We start from the raw sequence: 22,784 nt of genomic DNA, 5'->3' as shown, positions 1-22,784 counted from the left end.
CACAACAGATTAATTCTAGCGGACTCTAATTGTGGCGTATCTCCCGTGTATTGTGTGCGTGGCTTGATCAGTGTAATTCGCACTTTGATGCGGTCCCTTGCGCTCGCTCCGTGCGCAGATTAGCGATATAAATTGATACATCTCAACATGATTATGCCGCTCATTATAACGCGAGCCGGTCCTAAGCCGTCGCAATCTACGATACGACGTTGCGGCATTTATAATATAAAATATGCAACACGAAAAGACCGTGGTTCCAAACTCATGTAAAAAGGCATGTGCTCATGATGACGCTGATCTTGACAGTATACGCCTATACATTTATTTATCGTGTATTTACAATACGAGAAAAATCTATGATTCAATACTGTTATTCGTTATTCGGTGTTAGATTGCGTAGCGCTGGACGAATCGTTGCGCCGTTTGACCATACTTCACCACGCCGGTCAATCCGGGTTGGTGAGGGTGAGGGAAGGGAAGGAACTCGAGACAGGCGAGCAGAGCCAATTCATGTATCACTCGCCACTGATGCTGAGTTCATGGTGTAACGCGCTAACCGCTGCGCCACCGCTCCACACATCACCGCACACACACAATGTGTAAACTGCATCGTGATGTTAAAATATAAAAACACCCTTCGAGCCCACAGTGCGTATTATGGGGGTCATTTCAACTATAAAAAGAAACGGCGCCGAAATCGTTCTACATTGGAGTGGACGCGATGATGTTATATTGATTTCTAACAGCCCTTTATGGTCGCTGTAAGAATATGTTCAATTGCTATACAAACAAGCTTTGAGGGTGCTCGCGGAGAGAGGAGAAGTACGGTGGCTACTGACTCATGTGATTGCCGGGCAGTGGTCACTGCTTGTACAAACAGACTAAAAACACACAACTTAAAAAAAAAACACTCTCAGATCAGAGTCCTGCCCTCCCATCTACACGATTGACACACTCTAAGAAGGCTTACCGGTGAAAGTGCTGTTAGCGAGCACCTATTAAAAAGTAATCGTGACTCGCAAGAAGGGGGAGGGGGGGGGTGCGGTTGTGGCGGAGCACCTCGCACCGACCACCTTTGTATCCCTCACCACCCCGTGGTGATGTTCACACAGACCCGGATCCCCTGTTTGTACCAGTGATGATTTGAGCCTTGCATACATAGGAGCTGGAGACACATTTGGATGGCACTAAAGCACGCATGCGTGGCATGCCAGATCGTTTTAGACGGTATAGCATTGAAAATACTAATTGAGCACGGTCACGTAAGTACAACTACTTTGCTTCATCAAACCGATGTGTTTATTAACATTATTCTAAAAAAAAATACGGTCGAAAACCCAAGGGGTGTAAGGCTGCAGTAGAAAAAAGGTTTAAGAATCACTGCTTTAGACGACCATGGACAGGAATCGAACTTGCCCCGCCTGGAGATTGTCATGCGTCCGAAGGGAATCCACCACGCTATGCCTCACTCGTCCGTACCACGCGCATGCACGTCAACGTCCGATGCCAATTGCAGTGATTTCATCGAAGCCTTTCGGAGGCTAACATTTGACGCAAAGTATAGCCAGAACAAAATAAGTCTAAAGCGAAAATATTCGACTTTAAATCCCACGAATTACACAGCTCCAATGTGAAATCGCTCTCGTTAAAGGCAGGGCCATCCTCTAAAAGTTCTACACTGCTTTAAGTCTCGTGGTAAACACTCACAAATATTCTATTCGCCCTCATCAGTGAACCACGCAGTTCCACCCCTTCCCTCCCCAGTGACTGTAATTAACGAGGACCTGCACGACCACTTTGCCAGTGTGAGCGTTGAGTATATGCGCAATTAAAATGTCCCTAAATATGGCTTGCTCGTCACATACGCCTTGCAGTGGTCGTGTTAAGATCACACAACTAGCTGTACGTACGTATGCGTCTCTAGGCATGTGTATGTTGGTGCGTGTCTGTGTGTAAATACTTGCGTATGTGCATGTGTGTTTGCATGCATGTGTGCCTACGTATATGTAGGTGTGCGCGTGTGTTGTACGTGTCTGTATGTCCCTGTGTGTACTTACCTACGCGTCCGTGGATGTACGCGTGTTGTATGTAGCCGATGCACGTGCGCTTGTGTACGTATCTGCATGTGTGTGTGTGCATCTATTGATGTAGATCATTGTCCCTGCAAAGTGCGCGTGTGAATGTATGCTCGTGCGTGCGTGTGCATGTGCGCGTGCACGTGTCCGCGTGTTCGTGGCACGCGCGAATCACTTAGATCGTTACCCGACCGTAATACTCCTCTAACATCATCGGCCACGTGCACATAACATAAGCAGCGCGCCCGTAACAGCTATTATCCGGCTTGGTGGTGATTAGCCCTAATTAACGCTCTGGGCGTTTGCTCGGCAAAGCGCGCTCATTAAGCGTCGTGCGCGGGGCGATTCTGAGCGCGGAGCGGAGAAGGGAGGGGGGGTGGGGAACGCACGTTGATTGGTGCCCGCGCGTGTGGAGTACGAGGAAGTGCGTCTGTGTCTACGTCTGCGCGTGTCTCTCTGTGTGTGTGTGTATGTATGTCTGTGTGTGTGTATGTATGTCTCTGTGTGTGGGGAGGGGTAGCGCAGCGGTTAGCGCGCCGAGTTTCGAACCTGGCGTCACAAGTTCGATTCCAGATTATCTGAACAAGCCCTGCGCCGGACTCGAATGAGTACCTGGTGTGGTATGTAAACACGGCGACTTAGGAGACAAAGGCGGTCGGGCGTGGTTCTGGCCACCCCTCCCCTCATGTGCCGTGTTGGCCTTCATAGGTACTGCTGGCATAAAGCACTTGCCTGAACTGTCTATTAAAGGGAACACGTGGAATCTTTGTCTTTGCATATATGACCTCCTGCCAGCGAGCCTTCGACACTTTGTGTGGGCCTCGGGGTGCACCTAGCCTGGCACAGGCGCCGTGGTGACGTCGCGGCGGTTGTTATTGTTGTTTGCGTGTCGGTAGGGCAGCGTGTGTATGTGCACGCACGTCTGTGTGTGTGTTAGATGCACAGTTGAGCAGGTGAAGGAATAGAGTAAAAAGGGTAGCAGAGGAAGGTTAGTTTGGTAATATTCTATATTTATATTAAATTGCAAGGATGTGTGGAGCGGTGGCGCAGTGGTTATCCGCATTTCGCCATGAACCCGGCCAACCTGAGTTCAATTCCCAGCCACACCTGACGTCAGCAAAGACCTGGATGATCACCACCATGCCTAGCAGGAGGTCGTTTTCGGCTGCAACGCGTTGTTACGTGATGGGTAGCAGTGGGAGCGCAGTGAAAGAAATGGAATTGTTGTACTATATTTCTATGTGCCCAGGTCTATGCTCCCCACTTTCATCAACCCGCACCGACCAGCGTGGTGGAATATGGTCAAACACTTGAAGCCCCTTGGAGAGACACGGCGTGGGAAGGCCTCCATCCAGAAGTTGATTGATAAAGGGTTGTATATTACATCGCATTTTAAACCGTGGTTGTGGTATTAAACGACGATTTGGTGCTACTGCTTTAGCAAACGGCGCACAAGCACGAATAACAACATTTCAACATATTCACTTAAATAGCCACTTAAACTACTCTAAAAGTAAAACAAAATATACACATTGTCTAATGCAGAGGTCTTGAGTAATAGTAATATCATGAACAGAGCTTTGAGAAAAGACATGGCTTTTAAGAGACGGAACTTTTTTCCGCGACGTTCCGGGCAATGACCCTTCTTCACAGCATGCTGGATTTGCGTATGGATAGGCGAGGAGGGGTGGGCGATGGTGATGGGGGAGATGGGATGGTGGTGTTGATGGTGTGTGGAGCGGTAGTGTAGCGGTTAGCGCGCTGCGAACCCAGCCTCAAATGAGTACCTGGAACGGTGTGTCAACATCGCCACCGGAGAGACAAAGGCGGCTGTGCGTGGTTCTGGCCACCACCCCCCCTCCTCCCGTGTGACGTGCCGACCTTCATAATTCCTACTCGTTAAAAGCACTTGCCCCAACAGTCGTTGAAGGCTACACGGGGGATCTTTGTCTTTGGTGGTATAGAGGAAAGAGATTCGGGGCATGCGCGCGCGCGTGTTGCGTTTAACGCGAGAGGTGCGTTTGCCCGCGCCACCGGCATGTGTGTGTGTAAAGCGGAGCAGGGGAGCCGGCGGAGAGAGAGTTCAAGGAACATTTAGCTGCTACGCCTAATTACGTACGGGATACTGCGGCTGCGGCTGCTGCTGCTGCAGCTGTAGCCGTCTCCGTCGTCCCACGCCGTCGATCCTGCACGCCACGCGCGCTCTCTCTCTCTCTGTTCGTATTAGAGCAGGGCCGTAACAGAACGCGCGCCACAACGGTGCCGTAATTCCTTTTACGGCGCTTCGGACGATCCTCTACTCTGCAGTAAAATAACGAATTAAAATCAATTAGCGCAAATGTGCGTCCGGATCAGAATGATGTTAATTAAGCAAATCGTATCTTATACCTCGTAATTTGCCTACCTCCTCCCCCACCATCACCACCACCACCCACCCCACCTCACCTCCAGCCCTTCTTGCCTTATTTTGTTTCCCCCTAAACCTATACAGTTAATACAAAGTAGCATTAACCACCACTGCCACTACCACCGCCACCACCACCGGCCACCACTTTTTGCTGTGGAATGTAGGCTCTGTGATGCGTGTATGTGTGAGCTTGGTTTGAAACTTAGAAACAGATCGGACTGGGTTACGAAACTAGATAAAGAAGTTTTCCCTGTTCCTATCAGTCTACATCGACGTGACGAAACACAGTACCTACCCGCAGGTAGTTAGTAGGGCTGAAAGATTTGAGGGGGGAAATCTCATTGCGATTTTTCTGACAGATATTGTGATTTGATTTGCGATTTAAAAAAATTAAGAGTCAAGCTTCAGTTCAATATTCACTGTGTAATAGATTTATAACATGTGATGGAGCATTACCACATGCTATCGAAATATGATTTGCTCTATAAATTATAATGCAAGAATGAGAACTTAAAAGATATGAATTGCTTCCAACATGTATTTATTACAATGTTTCCATTGAAATAGAACAATCAAAATAGAACAATTGTCCAGTTAAATAAATAAAGTTATAATCATAAAAATAAAACAATTCCACTAAGAAAGTAAAATTACTTTTAAAATCGCGAAAAAATCGCAACCTTTGCGATTTGCTCATCGCATTGTTTCAAATTCCGATTTGAAATCGATTAATCGTTCAGCCCTCGTCGTAAGCTCTTGCGCGCGTCCCCCGCGTCTGCGCATGGGACACACAGCTCACACTGCCCTCTTGCGACTAAAATCAGAAACGTCTCCCCCCTTAGAGCAGTCGATGTCTATACAATTCGAACATTCGCTTAAACAATCATTAGGCATCGAACGCGACGCGCGATTTTTTTTCCATAACCGTGCGAGCGCCGCGCGTTCCCCCGATAGGCGCCGCGAGTGTCGGACACCGCCGTCGTTGCATCACGTGACACGGGCTGCCCCGTCGAAACCGAACAAAGCAGCGGTCGGCACAATTTTGCAATTGGCGAATGTGTAAAAAAAAAACATGTTCCACTGTAAAACGCAGTCAGTCGCATCGACTCCTTTTTGCAAGCACGACACGACTAACATTCAAGGCGCGCGTATCGTTACATACTGTATGTTAAGAAAAATCCGTTTCCCCCCCACCCCTCCCCATCCTTCTTTATCAGCAGTTCTTTGTAGCTCAAAATTGTAGCCATTGAAGCAAATCATCAGTGGACATGCATTAATATCACCCTCGCATCCTCCCGATTCCACCGCTCCGCTTTAATGCCGGGCCGCCGAACAAAGATCCCTCTTGTGCAGCGGGCCAAACTTCCATTCTCCAGAAAGATTTCACCGGCAGAATAGAATTTCAAGTAACGATCCCCTCTCCCTATCTTCATCCCGCGAGCTTTGATCCTGCGCTGTGATCACGAAGTCTCGAAACGGGCCGCTGTTCAGACGACAGAAGACATTGTACCCCGAGTGTGACTGGTAACCCCCCCTCTTCCATCCACCCTCTCCCCATCTCTCTCTCTCTCGCTCTCTCTCTCTTGAATTGTCTGTTCGCGACTGAAACGCTCACTCCCTCGACCCTCCTCTCAAGTGCTCATGTCTGTCTCTTTCTCTTTTATTTCGCATTCCTCTTCCCCCCCCCACTCCTCCCTCCTCGCGCGCAACGGTTTCCTTCATCTTCACGCCGCCACCGCTCAGCTTCTGCCTCGACCCACCGCGAGCCTGACCGCCGCCTCCTCGTGCCCGCATCACCGCGAGCTCAGCCTCGTCCCTTTGCCACGTGCGCAGTTGCGTCCAATTCCACCTCCGTGTCATACAGCTTTGCCCTCTGCTGTATTTGTTGTTGTTTTTTGTATTGTCGTTGTATATGCTATAATGTAATCTTCACTTTGGCATACTCTTTGGTTCTTGCGGTGAAGTCACGTAGGTATAAAATAGTCACGTAGGTAGGTATAAAATATATATTTTTTTGTAAAATTGTAATAAAATAAAATCATATTTTATTAACATTTAATTTTATTTTATTTCATACATTTTATTTTATTTCATACCTACGTGACTTTACCGAAAGAACCAAAGAGTATGGATTCCTGTAGTCACGAAAGCTTCAAATCAAGATTCTTCCCTTTGGCGTTGCATGCCCTTGCTGCTCAAAGACGTTGTTTGACCATACTTCACCACGCTGGTCAATTGTGTCGAGAGGCCTTCATCTAGCAGTGGATACAAAATGACTGTACCATGTTTCAGTTTTATAAATATAATAAGATGCATGAATATACTATGCATGTCCTTGGAAGCAGCTGCACATTTATAGTGTAGAACTGTGTATCATAGTTTATAAGCATAGCGTCATCCAGCAGTGGAGTGGGATAGGGCTGAACTTGTATCAATTATTAGAATACTACTTAATGCCAACGGCAGCTCTCGACCTGAATGGGTGAATGAGAAGCCTCGTGACTGCTGCTGATCAATCACTCGCCCACTGATGTTTAGCCGTGGCCGAGAATAGAACACAGGGCGCTTGGTCCACGGCGCAGTGCGCTAACCGCTGCGCCACCGCTCCACTCACCTTATTGTTTGTTCACCATCGTCATCATTGTGTTTGGAGTGGCGCGGTGCGTCCGTGCGCTGTGTTACACGCCCAGCGCCGTGTGGTTTTATCCCCGGCCACGGCTGACATCAGAGGCAATTCGCATTTGAACCCTTCTTGGCACCCCCACCCACTCTATGAACCCGTAGCCAGCTGCGTGAAGTATGGACAATCAATCTCCAACGTTGTGTGCGGGGGCCTTCATCTAGCAGTGGAGTGACAAAGGGCTGTACCATATGTTCTAGTTTTTTGTATATCATGATATTTTTGTTTTAAAAAATGCGTTAATCTACTACACGTAATAAAATCCGGCACAATTCGCCTGTTGAAGCTGATTGTAATTACCGGCAAAACGTCGTCATCAAATTGTAAATGTTGTCGGTTTACTCTCCAACACACAGGTATGCTGAAGTAGTCTCTAATTGGCATATTTTCGTCACGTTACAAACTTTACTGATTGGCTGTGTCGGGTGGTGGTGTGTTAACGACACGTATATTCACGCGACCTAATCCAAAATAACTTTTACTCTGAATGCTACACACGTTCTTGTATTCAGCTGGATATCTTTAGTGTAGAACTCTGTATCACGTATGTACATTGAACTTCTTTCGCACCGTACACAGCCAACCGTGATAATCATAGTCTATAAGCATCACGTCATCCAGCAGTGGATTGGCATAGTTGCTGAACTACTATGCTTCCTAATGCCGGCAGTATCGATCGACATATATTTATTTATTTCTCAGTACTTGTGTACAAGTTGAATGAGAATTGAAAGTGCAACAGTGGACACAAATTTTACGATCCCCCGCCCCCCTCCCACATCACATCACGGGCTCAAAGTCGCAAGCTGTGAAGTGGAAAACGTTAAACTTACAAGATCTTACCAGTGACCTAACATGGAAAGATAAATAACAGATGTTTTCTGCAATACTACTAAAAAGACTCTACGCATCAGTAATTGTTTATGTAGCGCACATGTGAATGAATTGAAGCCCCGTATGAAAAAAAAAGCAACTATTCCATAATGTGAATGAAATAAGACAGGGTATGAGTTGTCTTAGATTGTCTGGTGCACATACAGAATATACCAAGAAATAAAAATAAAAAATACACGGACCATTCGTTAAGGCCGCCTCTGTGCACGAGAGAGTGGTGTGACCAGTTCCACTCACGTTTCCCACGCCACATTGATACCCGTTTATGGCCGAGTCTACGAAGTCGAGGCCCAGGACCGCTTCATAATATTCACCGCTATTGTTTGGCCGCGAGCAGGAATCGAACTCGGGTTGCTCATTGACACTCTGGCGAGAATCTTATAACCCCTGCTCAATTCGATGAGACGTATTAGCCCTCGCCTGTTACAGATCTAATAGTGCTGTTTGTTGCCGACCGCATGGCGTGTTGGGCCTTTGGGCCTGTGCTCAGCAACTGTGATTGGAAAGAAAATAACAACAACCCATCAAGTGACTCACACTCGGACCTATGTACAAAGACACAATTCACCCGTGTAGCCTTCAGATAATTTTTGGGACAAGTGCTGTTAGTGAACACATTTGAAGGCTGGCATGGTACACGAGGGGGTGGCTTGCCAGCACCACGCCCGACCGCCTTTGTCTCCCCAGTAGCGATGTTTACACACTCTCTTAGGTACTCCTTTGAGGTTGAGGCGACCTAGGGGAGACCGGTTCAGATATTCGCCACTGTTATTGGTCGTGAGCAGGGATCGAACGCTAGTCCCTTAGTTTGTTTGCGCGGTGCGCTAACCACTGTCCCACCGCTCCCCTGCAGAGACACACACAGACACATACACGCATGCTCACACAATGCATATGCGCGCTGCACACGGCTCGCGCATACATATGGGATGTGGAAAATTCGCATATATATTATGTGTCCAACGGGCACAAGTTCACTGTGAAGTCAAGGTCGTAAATTTCGAGCAGAGACATCAGAAGAATACCAGCGCGGCGCTTATCTTAGCCCAACGAGGAAGGTGCAGTGGCTCGTGGTCTCTTAGAGCCACGAGAGTTTGATGAAAACAGCAGGGTGAAGGTTAAGTCGAAGATCCCGAGCCACATATGTTCACGGGTGAGCGTACTGCTGAACTCTGAGCCCATGCGACCTGAGTTCGACTCCCGGCCCATGGACAATAATAATAGTCTTCTTGGTTCTTTCGGTAAAGTCACGTAGAATTGAAATAATAAAATAATAAAAATAAAACATAAGGAGACAGAGTCTGTCTCCTCGACAGACCTGTTCTCCACCTGAGGACGGCTACTTGCGTTGTGGCCGAAACGTCGTGAGAATTATTTTATTATGTTTTATTTTTATTATTTTATTATTTCAATTCTACGTGACTTTACCGAAAGAACCAAGAAGAAGAATAATAGTATCAAGTGGCGGGTGATATCGGAACTGATGTCTGAACTGGTCCTGGGCAGCTCTGGATTAAAACAAGTTTCTTTATATTTGGGGGGGGGGGGGCAGGAGGGGGCAGGGGTAGTGAAAATCTGAGGCCCCAAGCTGCAGACCCTATGTCTGCTCCGTTAATCCGGCCCTGGGCCAGGGTTCACACCCCCCCCCCCACCTCACTCTAACCCGCATTGACCAGCGTGGTGAAGTATGGTCAAACAACCACCACGACCGGCACTTGGCGTGGCGAGGCAGGTCTTCAATGAACTGTTGATTGACAACGGGCTGTGCATTATAAATCGTACTATTATTAGCACTAGCATGGTATTGCATTGTACGTATACCGCACGAAATATATAGCTGCAACGTTAAATAAACACAGGTTGGTGCATTTGATGCATTGGGGCAGGTTATGTATCGTGAGTGCCTAATACACCTTATGTGTGTATTGCCGAATGAAGTTGAACGTCTGGGTAATGCTTAATATTTTGCAGGAATTGGCACAAACTAGGAAAGCATGGTGCATTGTTTGTCAAGAGTAAAAAAACTCCCATAACATTCCAATACAGAGGATTGGCTTTGCTGCCGACCAAAGCAGACGCACCAAATGGCCTTTTCCTGTTCCTCCTTATTATATTCTTAGCTTCTAATACACTTAAAAAGGCACGTGGTGTGCAAAAAACCTCACAACACATTTTTCCCATATTGTATTGTTCCTCCCTTGAGAAACGGCTGCTTTGGGGGGGGGGGGCTGTGTGGGGGACAGACGGTTGGGATTAGTAAATGTTCTACCCTGAAGCCCCCCCCTCAAGTCCCCTTGCACCCCCCCCCACGCCCCGCCCGCCGCCCGGCATCTCACCCTAACCTTCTCCCTCCAGATCCCACTCACGCCCACCACATCCACACAGGAAGCTTCCCCACCGACAGTGTCACGTAAAAAAAAGAAGAGAGATCGCGCGGGCATAAGTTCATAACGGAGTCACGGTCGTTAATCACGCGAGGGAGCATCGCACGAGTCGCCATGTCCCGTGTGCCCCCCAGCACCCCCCCCCCTCCTCTTAGCATTGCTCAAGGAGGTATCTGCACTCCATCACGCTCTCCTAAACCAATGCCACGTGGTTTTTTTTGTGTGTGTGGTGAGCGTGCCGGTACTTAGGCTCTTCACCTGTTCAGGTGGGTGGTGGAGACTGAACAGAATCAGGAATCTGTATTCATGCTGGAGGAATCCGATGAGCTATGAAGCTCTTTTTTTCACAGATGTCCAGCCGGGGCGGGTCAGAAAGTTACAAAAATCAATGCAAATCAGTAACAAATAAAAAGATATATACATTTTTATTTTACCAGATAGAGCCCAATGTGGCAGAGTGGCAGCCAATTGAGAGGACGTCCACCTTGGAAGACTAAAACTAAACTTTTTTTTAAATTTCACCAGGTAAGGCCCACTGAGCTCACTAGCTCGTTTTCAGACGCGACCTGCCCACAAATGATAGCCCAACAAAGCGGCTTATCACGTGGAAATATTGCAGCAGCCAAATACTCTAAACTCATGATTCTAAATGTGGAGGGAAAAAACTGCGAGGACCTGGAGGAAAAACCACGCGGTCACGGGAAGAGAGACACGCAAACTCCAATTATACAGCAGGCGTCAGTGTCTGGATCGAACCCACGACGTCTTGTACACTCAGCGAGGTAGTTAACATCTACCCACCGCGATGATGATGATGATGAGAGAGAGAGAGACACGCAAACTCCAAATATACAGCAGCAGGCGTCAGGGTTCGGGATCGAACCCAGGACCTCCTGTATACCGGGCGAGGTAGTTAACATTTCGTCACTGTGATGATGAAATCGGGTCATGTGCAGGAGCCACCGGATTGATTGATTGCTTCGTGTGACCGTGACGAATGGCAAAGTTTTGGGGAGGCCTTCATTCAGCAGTGGATGGATATTGTTTGGAATGATTAATAATTATTTATATCTATATATCATGAAAACATTGGGATATTTCCAAAGAGATAATAACTAAGTAGTGGAATGCTGTATTAGAAAACGCGGTTCCTTTCCTCGCTCTCTCCGCCCATGCGTCTGTCCATAGCTGGTGGGGGGTACTGGAACTCTCCCACGTACGTGAGCAAGCCTTGAAGTCCATCTTCTTGGTTCTTTCGGTAAAGTCACGTAGAATGGAAATAATAAAAGAATACAAATAAAACATAATAAAATAATTCTCACGACGTTTCGGCCACAACGCAAGCAGCCGTCCGCAGGTGGAGAACAGGTCTGTCGAGAAAACAGAGTCTGAATGACGAAGAATGAAGAAATGAATCCCTGCAGTCACGAAAGCTTTAAATCGAAATTTAAGCCTTGAAGTGTAAAGTTGTGCTGCTTTTAAAAACTACCCGTACCGACAACCGGTCAAACTCACCGAAGGGTTATCCAAAACATGGAGAGACAAACCAGAGCAAATTAGTCCACTGTTTGCAAATGTGCGAATGCGTTTTGTCCCGACAGCTTCCACGCTACTGATAATGAAATACTTCCAAAGACGAAACGCACACGTGACGGAACGCGTTACATAATCCACGCGTGTACATGAGTTTTCCTAAAATGGTTTACGCTTCAGGTGGTCCATGCAGGCGAAGAAGCAGAGCGGCCTAGTTATCGAGTGTGCAGGCGGTGCAACTGCACTGGCACTCAGAGATAAAGAGGGGTGTATGTGGGGGGGGGGGTGTGAGTGCACATGCCAGAGAGGAGACCCCATTTCATTCCATGACCGAGGGTTCTATGCCAACCGCACACTACACCACTGGTAAAGCAATAAACACCTGATACCGTGTCCATAATGTATTAACGATGTTCTGCTGAGGCGGGCAGCCGTATCAACCATGAAACATTTGACAAGCGGCGTAAATCCATTCCAAAGGGCATGCCAAATGCATTGCCGTAGCAATGGAAGTGTGCAGGCGGTGCATCTCGACAGGCCCTCACGGTGTCGGAGGAACTCGGGCGCTGGGCTAGGACGAGGGTGGCAAGTTTCCCAGGAGGTCCTCCCATCGCATTCCTTGTTCCAGGACTATTGCCCGCCACACTCCACCACTGGGGCAAACATTCCACCTCTTCGCACGTTGACGCGTCGACCAAGTGCCGTCCGCGTGAATGTGAACCGAAGAACAAAAAACGTCTCCGTCTTCGTCAAACTCTTCCTTGGGGCGTAAAAAGAAACACCCCCCCCCCCTCCTTTTTTTAAGGCCCGGCAAGCTGAGGTCGTGCGCGATGGCCCTTCTTGAGAGGAGCGAGAGGATGGATACATCGTGGGGGATTTCGTGGCAGGTAACGACAAGGCGCGTTGGAGGCTACAGTACATCCAGTTACGTAATGGCGCAACATCACAGCATTGCCTACTTGGCAAATGTAACACGTAAAAAAACTAAAGAGAGTGCGCTTAGCCACGGGCTATGATTATATTATTTATGCCAAAGTCCACTATTTATTTTCTTATGTAGCTTAATTATCTAAAGCTTAATTTTCTGCTGCCAAAAAAACCCGTTATTTTGCGCAGAATACATTTCAGACAACGCGTTAACATCACTATCTTTGGTATCATTTGACCCCTTTTGATTAATGTGAAACGAGATACGCGGACACACTAGACACACGCACGCATGCGTGAATGTATGCCCACATGTGCTCTCAGACACACGCACTCACAAAGGCAAAGATCCCCCGTATAGCCTTTAACAGACTGTTGGGGCAAGTGGTATTAGCGAGCACCTATGCGAGCTGGCACGAGGGGGTGGTGAACAGCACCACGCTCGGCCGCCTTTGTCTCCCTCGTGGCGAGATTTACACACCGCACTAGGTACTCATTTGCTGAGTCGACCTAGGGGAGTTCCAGGACCGATGCAATTAATCGTCACCGGTGTTGGCCGTGAGAGGGAATCAAACTCGTGTCGCTGGGTTTGTAACACAGCGCGTTAACTGTTGCACTACCGCACCCCACGCACTCACACGCGCTCGCATGCACTCACACGCACTCACACGCACTCACACTCACTCACACTCACTCACACACACTCACACGCACTCACACGCACTCACACGCACTCACACGCGCTCACACGCGCTCGCATGCACTCACACGCACTCACACGCACTCACACTCACTCACACACACTCACACGCACTCACACGCGCTCGCATGCACTCACACGCACTCACACGCACTCACACTCACTCACACTCACTCACACACACTCACACGCACTCACACGCACTCACACGCACTCACACGCGCTCACACGCGCTCGCATGCACTCACACGCACTCACACGCACTCACACTCACACACACTCACACGCACTCACACGCGCTCGCATGCACTCACACGCACTCACACGCACTCACACGCACTCACACTCACTCACACACTCTCACACACACCGATGATATTTTTACCTCCCCAGGGAGGAGAGAATTCTTACGGAGGTGCAACCTCTGTCAGCGTCAATGTTTGAAAAAAAAAACAAATGCGTTAACACACGACACAACACATATTAATGATTAATACGTTCACCGCTGATGATTTATAACGGGTAAATTATATGGCTTGGGACAGGACTGACATATGATTAATGCTCAATGTGTTGATCTTAATGAGTCTAAAAGCATTACCATAACTACATGCTTTCCAGATTGCGCACTTTACTAAAAAAAATATATCTATGCTTGCCAGTCAAGGCCAAGAGGAGTGTTTTTAGTTCATTCCATAACTCCGTAACCCCCGAGGTCAAGATACAGCCTCTGTCACTCTCGCCATGACGCTTATACTATTAACGAGTTCGACTTTGTTTTCATTTTACCAGGTAAGGCACACTGAGCTCCATAGCTCTTTCTCAGGAGCGTCCTGGCCACAAATGATAGCTCCACGAAGTGGCTTATCGTGTGGAAATGTACAGCAGCCAAATACTCTAAGCGCGTTCAAATCTTGATTTGAAGCTTTCGTGACTGCAGGAATCCACACTTTGTGGTTCTTTCGCGTGTTTATAACGGCGGAAGGAACAAAAACCGGTAGGACCCGGAGAGAAATCCACGCCACCACGGGGAGAGAGAATACGCAAACTCAAAATATACAGGCATCGTCAGGGTCAGGATCGAACCCACGACCTCCTGCATACCAGGCGAGGTAGTTAACATCACGCTACCGTGGCATCCCGTGAGTAGAGGGCGAGGCGGGGTGCGGTATAGAGGTGGGAAAAAACCCAACAAAATTCCGTGCAATATCACAACACCGAGGGTGGCGAGGTTATGGGTAGGAAGGTGATATTTATAATCGTAAAAATTGGACAGGTGCCGCCGGACCTCTAACACCGGACTGCGGTTGATGGAGCACATTGCCGTTGGGGTTACGTACTCCGCGCTGGATGTGAGAATAGCCCCAACTATGAACAACTCAACGCAACGCAACACATCACGTTGCGGGCACACGCCAAGGCATCATTATCAAGCTAAAACAAGAAGACTAACGATACAAATGGAAGCGTGTCCCCACCCCTCTCCCGTCCACCCATCTCTCTCGCTACCAATGATCAACGTGCATGGTAAGTGATTTTGTAAGTACGGCTGCTTTTGGAAAGTTTGTGTTTAAATATATATCTCAAAGATTAATGCAGGATGCAAAGCAGAGATGACAACATTCATACTCTTAGGTTTTTTTGGTAAAGTCACGTAGGTAAAAATTAAAATTAATAAAAGTAATAATATAATATAAATAAAATAAAATAATAAATCACGACGTTTCGGAGGCAACACAAGTCTCCGTCATCAAGTGGGACCGTCACAGCTAGATTTACTGTATCAAGCTTCAAATCTAGAATGACAACATTCATTCGAGATTGAATAGTACTCAATATGGCAGTGGTATATAAACTGAGTCATCATTGGCAGCAGCAGCTATGACCAGTCCACTGCTGGATGAAGGCCATCCGTCATGGTGCTGCAAAGAATTAATCCATCTACCTCCTGCACCTGATCTGCTTTCATCACTCCATCTCCACGGTGGAACATTCTCTCGATGTAAATGGATTACTTGAACAATAATGCCCTTTGTTTATCCAGGGAAGTCTCACTTGAGTCTTTTTTTTTTCAGAACGGTCCTGCATTGGGACGTTAGACAAATTCTATTAATCAGTGCTCAGTGTGTGGGAGGCAGCAGAAAATACCTGGCTAAAACCGGGTGGGAAAGGACTGTTGACTTCTGTTGGAGCCAAAGGTCACGTGAAGATATTTCAGACGTAGCTCTGTGGTATCCGCGTCTGTGGACCGTTTTTTTTTTCACACGAAAGATTGAACTACTCGGCAAAAGTAAAATTAGGTTAATTAGAAAAAAGTGGGAATTGAGCACAATTACCCTGTTTTGTCGGATCTGTTTTAGCAAATCCACCTAACATCTGCCGTGTGACTCTAACCAATCGGGAGCCGGTGGAGCTGCTGGCACAACAGCGGTGTCACTATATCGAGCTTGCAGGCGGTAAACAGCACCCAAAACCCCCGAGCAGAGAGAACGCGGACAAGGGTGTCCTAGATTAATTTTGCCCTGCAACCCGGGCCCATGCCAACCAACCACGCCACACCGCTGAGATAACAGTACGTATGTTGAACTTCTTTCGCGCCGTTCGTAGCCAAGTTGCCAACAGTGATAATTATCGGAGGTGCGGGGAGAGGGACAACAAACGAAGCACAAATCGGGCTGTCGCCTGATGAAGCTGGTTGTAATTACTGGCGAAACGTCGTACTCAGATTGTAAATGTTGTGGCTTGGCTCTCCAACACACCGGTTAGTGCTGTGCTAGTACACTACACTATACACTACTCTACACTATACACTAGTGCTGTACTAGTACACTACACTATACACTACTCTACACTATACACTAGTGCTGTACTAGTACACTACACTATACACTACTCTACACTATACACTAGTGCTGTACTAGTACACTACACTATACACTACTCTACACTATACACTAGTGCTGTATTAGTGACGAATTGGCACGTTCTGTCTACGTGACAACCAAAACGAATTGGCTGTGTCGGGTGATGGCGGGTTTAACGATACATTTACTTATTTACACAATCTACCCCCCCCCCCCCAAAAAAAAAAACCCCTCTATAATACACAAAAAGTAGTTCTAAAGAAATGGGTCTTCAACCTTGGGGACTTGAAAGTGCGCTCGCTCCCAGTGGCTCCCGAATATCGGAAGGGAGGAGGCGGCGTTCCAGACGGCCGCCGCAGAAGCGCGTCGGAAAGCGCGCGACCGCGGTGCCCTCTGCCAACGTCTCTTTAGTTCGATGGCCGAGCCAAAAGCCCGCCACCCTCCGCTGCCGCCGATGACCGAAGTTCGAGCGATGATTGCTGTTCACGCTCCTTTGGTGCGAGATCGGTGGCGTTATTGGTGGTTCGTTTGTGGCAAGAACGCTGTGGCGCTGGTGTGTGTGTGTGCGTCTGTGTGTGTGGCAAGTGGGGAGCGGTAGTGTAGCGGTTAGCACGCTGCGCTATGAACCTAGCGACCCGGGTTCGATTCCTGCTCACGGCCGACACCAGTGACGATTATCTGAACCGGTCCTGGGCCTCCCCTAGGTCGACTCAGCCTGAAATGAGTACCTGGTGTGGTTTGTAAACATCGCCACTGGGGAGACAAAGGCGGTCGGGCGTGGTGCTTGCCACCCACCCCCTCGTGTACCGTTCCGGCCTTCATAGGTGCTCGCTAACAGCACTTGCCCCTACAGTCTGTTAAGGCTATACGGAAGATTTTTGATCTTTGTGACAAGTGAGACATTATCACGCAATTCGTTGGGCGAACAGGAAGCCAAAGCGGATGGGAGAACAGGCCAGATGATGGAGGATCCCGCACCCGATATAGGCTCGTGCAAGACCAAACACAATATTTTACGAGCGGCCACGTGAACAGCAACACTTTCAATTGACGAAGTTCACTCCGCTGGACGTGACTACTGAATTTCAATTCAGCGACAGAATTGTAAAAAGTAAATTTCATCGCGTCGGGCGATAATCACGGAAGTGTAAGTTAATTTAATTAGTCGTCACATCCATGGGGGGGTGGGAGGAATGGTAAATTGCCAACTCTTGGTGAACTAACATTCACTGCAAGCTATGGATTTTTATCCAAATGTTTTCGCATATTAACAACGACAGCGGCTGAAACAGACCAAACTTGATGACGGCGATTATTACAACGGATGTCTTAGAACAAACCACACACAAAGCCAAGGATCCCCCTACAGACATACAGACTGTGGGAAAGTGCTGTTAGCAAGCGCCTATGATGGACGGCGCAGCGTTACGAGTGGGTGGTGTGGCCAGGACCACAACCACCACCACCCCTGGGCTGCCTTTGTCTCCCCAGTACTGATGTTTATTAATTTCTCCAGATATTTACTTGAGGCTGAGTCGACATAAGAAAGGCCCAGCACCGGTTAAGACATTCGTCGCAGATGTTAGCCGTGAGTTGGAATCGAACTCTGGTTGTAGGGCTCGTAGCGCAGTGTGCTAACCACTACACTAGGGCTTCCCATAGTTACACGACATGACACAGCAGATGTATAATAAGGTAGTGGACGAAGATTGCGTTGTGCAACATGCAACTCAATGAACCTGAATTCAATTCCCAGCCACGTCTAACGTCAGTGGTGAGCGATATCTGAACCGGTTCTGAGCCCCTGCCACCCACTCACACTTTGGACCGTCTATATTATTTTGCTGCTATAAATGCCCAAATGATGGGCCACTTTTTTAGCTATCAATTGTGGCTCGGTCGCTTTTGAAAAAGAAGTTGATACCTCAGTGGGCTTTGCCTGGTAGGATGGGGATGGTTTAGTTGTATTTGTGTTTGGGTCATTTGCTTATTTTTCTTGTACTTTGCACTCCTGTCATGTTTTTGTACTGTTTGTTGTTGTAACGTTCTTACTCGCCCCGACTGGACATCTGTGAACAAGAGCTTAATAGCTCATCAGATTCCTCCAGTATAAATACATTATCCGATGCCGACACTTACCAGCATGGCGAGTGATGGCCTAACAAAACTCCCCAACACCAAAAGGCATGGGGAGTTAAGTGTCATGGCCATTACTTATCAGAATGGCGAGCTATGGCCTAACAAAACTCCCCAACACCAAAAGGCATGTGGAGTTAAGTGCCATGGCCATCGAATGTGCAACTGCCCCAGGGTACCGGTCGCTGGGACTATGAAAGAATCTGGACGCGGGGTGCGGTTGGGGCCCAATTCATCCCTCGCCAACCACGCTTCGCCACTCACTGGTGGGGGGAGGCCTTCATCCAACAGTGGATTGACGCGGGGCCATAAATTGCTATTATTATAGAGGACTACTTAATTGACCGCTGCTTTCACTCCCTGATGTTTAGTGCTTTTTTGTGCCGGTGCTCCCTGCACTGCGATTGCCCCGGAGGTTCGTGAGGTACAGCCCTAAAATGTGTTTTAACCTCGCAACCTCCTGGGCGCCTTTCACCCGATTCAAGCACAAAAAACCCATCTCACGCCAGCGACGACCACGTTGTTTATTGTTGCCACTGTAAGTCCCATCAATGCAAGCCATTTTGTTTCTTGGGTCATGTGTAAGCGCTCGCGTGCTTGCACGTGTGTGTGTGTGAGCGCAGTGGATGTTTACGCGAAGAAAGTGGCCCTGATATGCGGCGCTGAGGTTCTGCGGACTAGCTCGGCAGGGCGACGTTCCCCACGAGGAGGAGGAGAAGAAGAATAACAAACAAAAACATTTCAAAACAAAAACGAAACTGCTAATGCTGCCCACCGCTTAGAGTGAATTGGACCGGCTGGGAAAAGATGGGAACACGTTTGCGCCACTATTTCCCAGCGGGAATACGACTCGAGTGCACTCCTGCTAAGTGCAATTCTGTGGTCAGCTATCTAGGGGGAGGTCAGTTAAATTCGATCTCCCGGCACCGTTTTTTTTAAAATCCACCTGCCCGCCGCCTCCGCCCACCCAACAGTAGAAAGGGGTACAGCACAGTTCAGTTGATCGGCAGGTTCGCGTGTGGGGGTGGGGGGAGTGTAAAGTGTAGGTATTCCCATCTCCTTCAAGACGTTTGGCCAGTGGTGAAGAGTAGGCCAGCTGAAATACACTCAAGAGCTGCTTTCCAGAGCTCCGTCTAGCACACAGAGAGACCGTCGTTGGCCCGGCACGCAGGAAATGCAGTCCCTGGGCGATGATGTGGCTTTCCTAGGTGCAAGTTCAAAGCGAGCGAGAGAGACAGAGAGAGACAGAGAGAGAAAGTGTTAAAGGAGTAATAAAAAACGGCACGCCGAGGCGAATGCCGGTCAGCAATTCTTTTTAATGCCGTGATTAACGAGCTTTTATTTTTAGACCCTTTGTGCAGTTGGCATTTTGTTTGTGTCGCCCATTTCCCTGGGCTTCCCTCGAGGCCGAACGTACACGCAGGCGCACATAGAGGGGGCCGACAACAGAGGACAAGCGCTTTGGCCTTCCCCGAGTCTCGCATTCAAAATAAATTGGCATTACGAGGGGGTGCGCTCGTTGCCTGGCGGCCCGTTTTGTGTTTTATTTCTTCTCTCCACACCACTCCCGCAGACCACCCCCCGTGTTCACGGTCACGTGTTTACAAGAAAAAACGCGCATTGTACTTGAATTAACCCACAATAGAGTTTTTTTGTTGGGTTAGATCGCGTACATATAAATGTGTCGTTAAACCCGCCACCACCCCGACGCAGCCAATTAGTAAGGTTTGTCACGTTAGCAAGACGTGCAAATTCGTTGGTAGTTCAGCAACACCGCTGTGTGTGAAAGTGAACCCACAATTCGAGTTCGACGCGTCGCCGGTGATTGCAACCCGCCTCATCAGGCAACAGCCAGAACTATGGAGAAATCCTCCTGTTTCGGTCTTAAATTGCTCCGTTGCGCAGTCCACAATGCCGTAGATGTAACCGCACGCGTCATTTGCTGTCATCTTTAGTGCAGGTGATGAGCATAATCATTTGTTAGGGGCGAGTTCTTAACGACTCAGGGCTGTTCCTATCGACTGGCAATGTTTTATTTATTTATTTTCGAGACATGAGCATCGTCGGCCATGGTCTATCCACTGCTGGATAAAGGCATCTCGGAAGCTGTCTCCAAACTCCTCACTGTCTTGCCGTGCAAACGAACCATCTAAGCTTCTGCTGCTCCATCTCCCCGGTGGACGTGTTCGCGGGTACGTTCCCTCCCTTGGCCTGCCACTCTGCCGTCAATCTTAACCTGCCTTGCCAAGGACCACGTAACTTGTCTTTGGTCAATGCGATGCCTCTGACTCGCGTGCGGTTGATAACCCACGTGTTGCTCACGCTGTCTCGTGAGTGCGACTCTTGAAGTGTGAGCCTCTCCGTGTCTGTTCGTGCACTCGGCAGGCTTTCGTTGCTTGTCAATGTCAGATTTTATGATTCGTGTCACAGCAAGTACTGCGCCATGATCAAAACAACTTTCTTCTTTAGGTAACTGGCAAAAAAACACATCAAATAATATGTAATGAGATGAGTTGGCAGAGTCACTGATTTATTACGCATACGCGTAGATGTTGAGGAAGCATGTCTTGTTTCGACAAGACTTGATTACGTGCCATATGCAGGATGCTGCAAGCGGTGGTCATGTAACGTTTCAGAAGAAATACGTGCATAAATCAACACAGCTCAAATTATTAACGGGGGGGGGGGTGGGGGGGGATAATCAATTAGTATCAATCATTACACTCACAATACATGCATCGAATTGCTTGTATGGACGTTGATTTCATTAGTGTTTTTTTTCGTTTGCCATGGGTTAAGTTACCCCTGCAGCCACGAGGGGTGCTACCATTCGCGCCAATTGAAAAAATGACGATTCTTGAATCACAAACCTGAATGGCAATTGACTGCATCGCCGGGCAAGCAGAGGGTGGATTGTTCCGCCAATATTAACACCGCTGCAGCATTCGCAAGCTCTTTACATATGGGAAACAATGTAGTGATTCAATCAACGAATAACTACTTTTAGAATATCGCAATGCAGCATTGGTGTCTAGTATTATGATTATTATGATTTTAAAAAATTATAATTCATTATCAAGTTATATTTCGCACCTACCTGATCGCAATTACACCAAAAAATTCGCCTTTACAAAAAAAAGCTCGCCGCGCATTTTTTCTGTAAAATGTCTAAAAACGTAGAGAAACAAGGAAAGGTGGGGGGGGGGGGGGCAGGTAGGGGCAGGGAAGGGGGGGGTGAAAACACGAGAAAATTAGGTAGGAATATAGAAGATGTTCATACGAGACTTTTTTATCATTACTAAGGAGCGTAACCTGTCTTTAGATCTTTCGCTTTTATATGCCATTGTCGCCCTAATTATTTGCCATTCCTGCCAGGTTTGGTTACAAAGTCACAGACCACAGTAAAGGGGCCCTGTTATGCGTGGTTTTTTTGTGTTCCTGGCATATCAGTGGACAAATTGGGCCCTTGTTGAAGAGAGACCTCAATCTCTCTTCAGCTGCCGCCGGAATCTCTCCTGCCTTCATCTTTGTTTCGGCGCCAATTCTGGAGTCGCTTGTCTGACGACGGGGAAACCTTCCCGGCTCTTTCTGCTTTTTGACGACGAAAAAAAAAACCCCACAAAGGAAAGGCTGAAACGTTAGGCATTACCCAAGTTGCATTTCCACCGCTGTCTGCAATGTCACGCAAATGTGCGAGTAACATTTCTTTCTTTGGTTTACAGACCGACATGACACTGCAGGATCGTGAGAGGTGGCGAAAAATTGCAGAGGCCTTCATCCAGCAGTGGATTGAGGGTAATGATTTATGGCAAGTACACGCTCGCGGAGAATTAATTCAAAGCAAACATATGATTGGAATACAGTTGAAGTGTACGATTGTAACCACGGTGACCTGTGTCCCAGATCTTTTGTCACTTCGCTCCTGGATGAGGGCCTTACCACACTGACCATAACTACACCACGCTGGTCCCAGTGTGGGTTAGGTCATCATCATTTGGGGTCCCTCAAGGTCTTCCATGGACAGCAATGATGGCCAGGGTTTGTGGATATGCAGGTGGCTGGTGAGGCTGATCCTGGAATCACAGGGGGTGGGTGGCACAGATATCGGAGGATCTATCTACAGTACAACAATGGATTTTGCTACACTGCCCTCTGCTCCCCACAACCTAGCCCCACAGCCAATA

The 22,784-nt window shown here is 48.0% G+C and overlaps 1 long non-coding RNA gene across 9 annotated transcripts in view; it reads right to left on the bottom strand.

Moving 5' to 3' along the window:
* Positions 1-19,110: 19,110 nt before the first annotated feature.
* Positions 19,111-22,784, bottom strand: part of LOC144727447 (uncharacterized) — a 30,025-nt gene continuing 26,351 nt past the window's right edge. For 6 of the 9 annotated variants that reach the window (XR_013587383.1, XR_013587382.1, XR_013587384.1 and 3 more), the window contains 4 exons: positions 22,540-22,673; positions 21,698-21,768; positions 20,747-21,073; positions 19,111-19,804 (listed from right to left, as the gene is read on the bottom strand). This is a non-coding gene — a long non-coding RNA (uncharacterized LOC144727447). The remainder of the gene's footprint in view (positions 19,805-20,746; positions 21,074-21,697; positions 21,769-22,539; positions 22,674-22,784) is intronic. The other 3 variants (XR_013587389.1, XR_013587386.1, XR_013587390.1) reach the window with 3 other exon arrangements.

This window comes from Lampetra planeri, chromosome 25 (assembly GCF_965212315.1).
Source record: "Lampetra planeri chromosome 25, kcLamPlan1.2.h2, whole genome shotgun sequence".
Lineage (NCBI taxonomy): Eukaryota > Metazoa > Chordata > Hyperoartia > Petromyzontiformes > Petromyzontidae > Lampetra > Lampetra planeri.
This window is presented reverse-complemented; position numbering and strand designations above follow the sequence as displayed.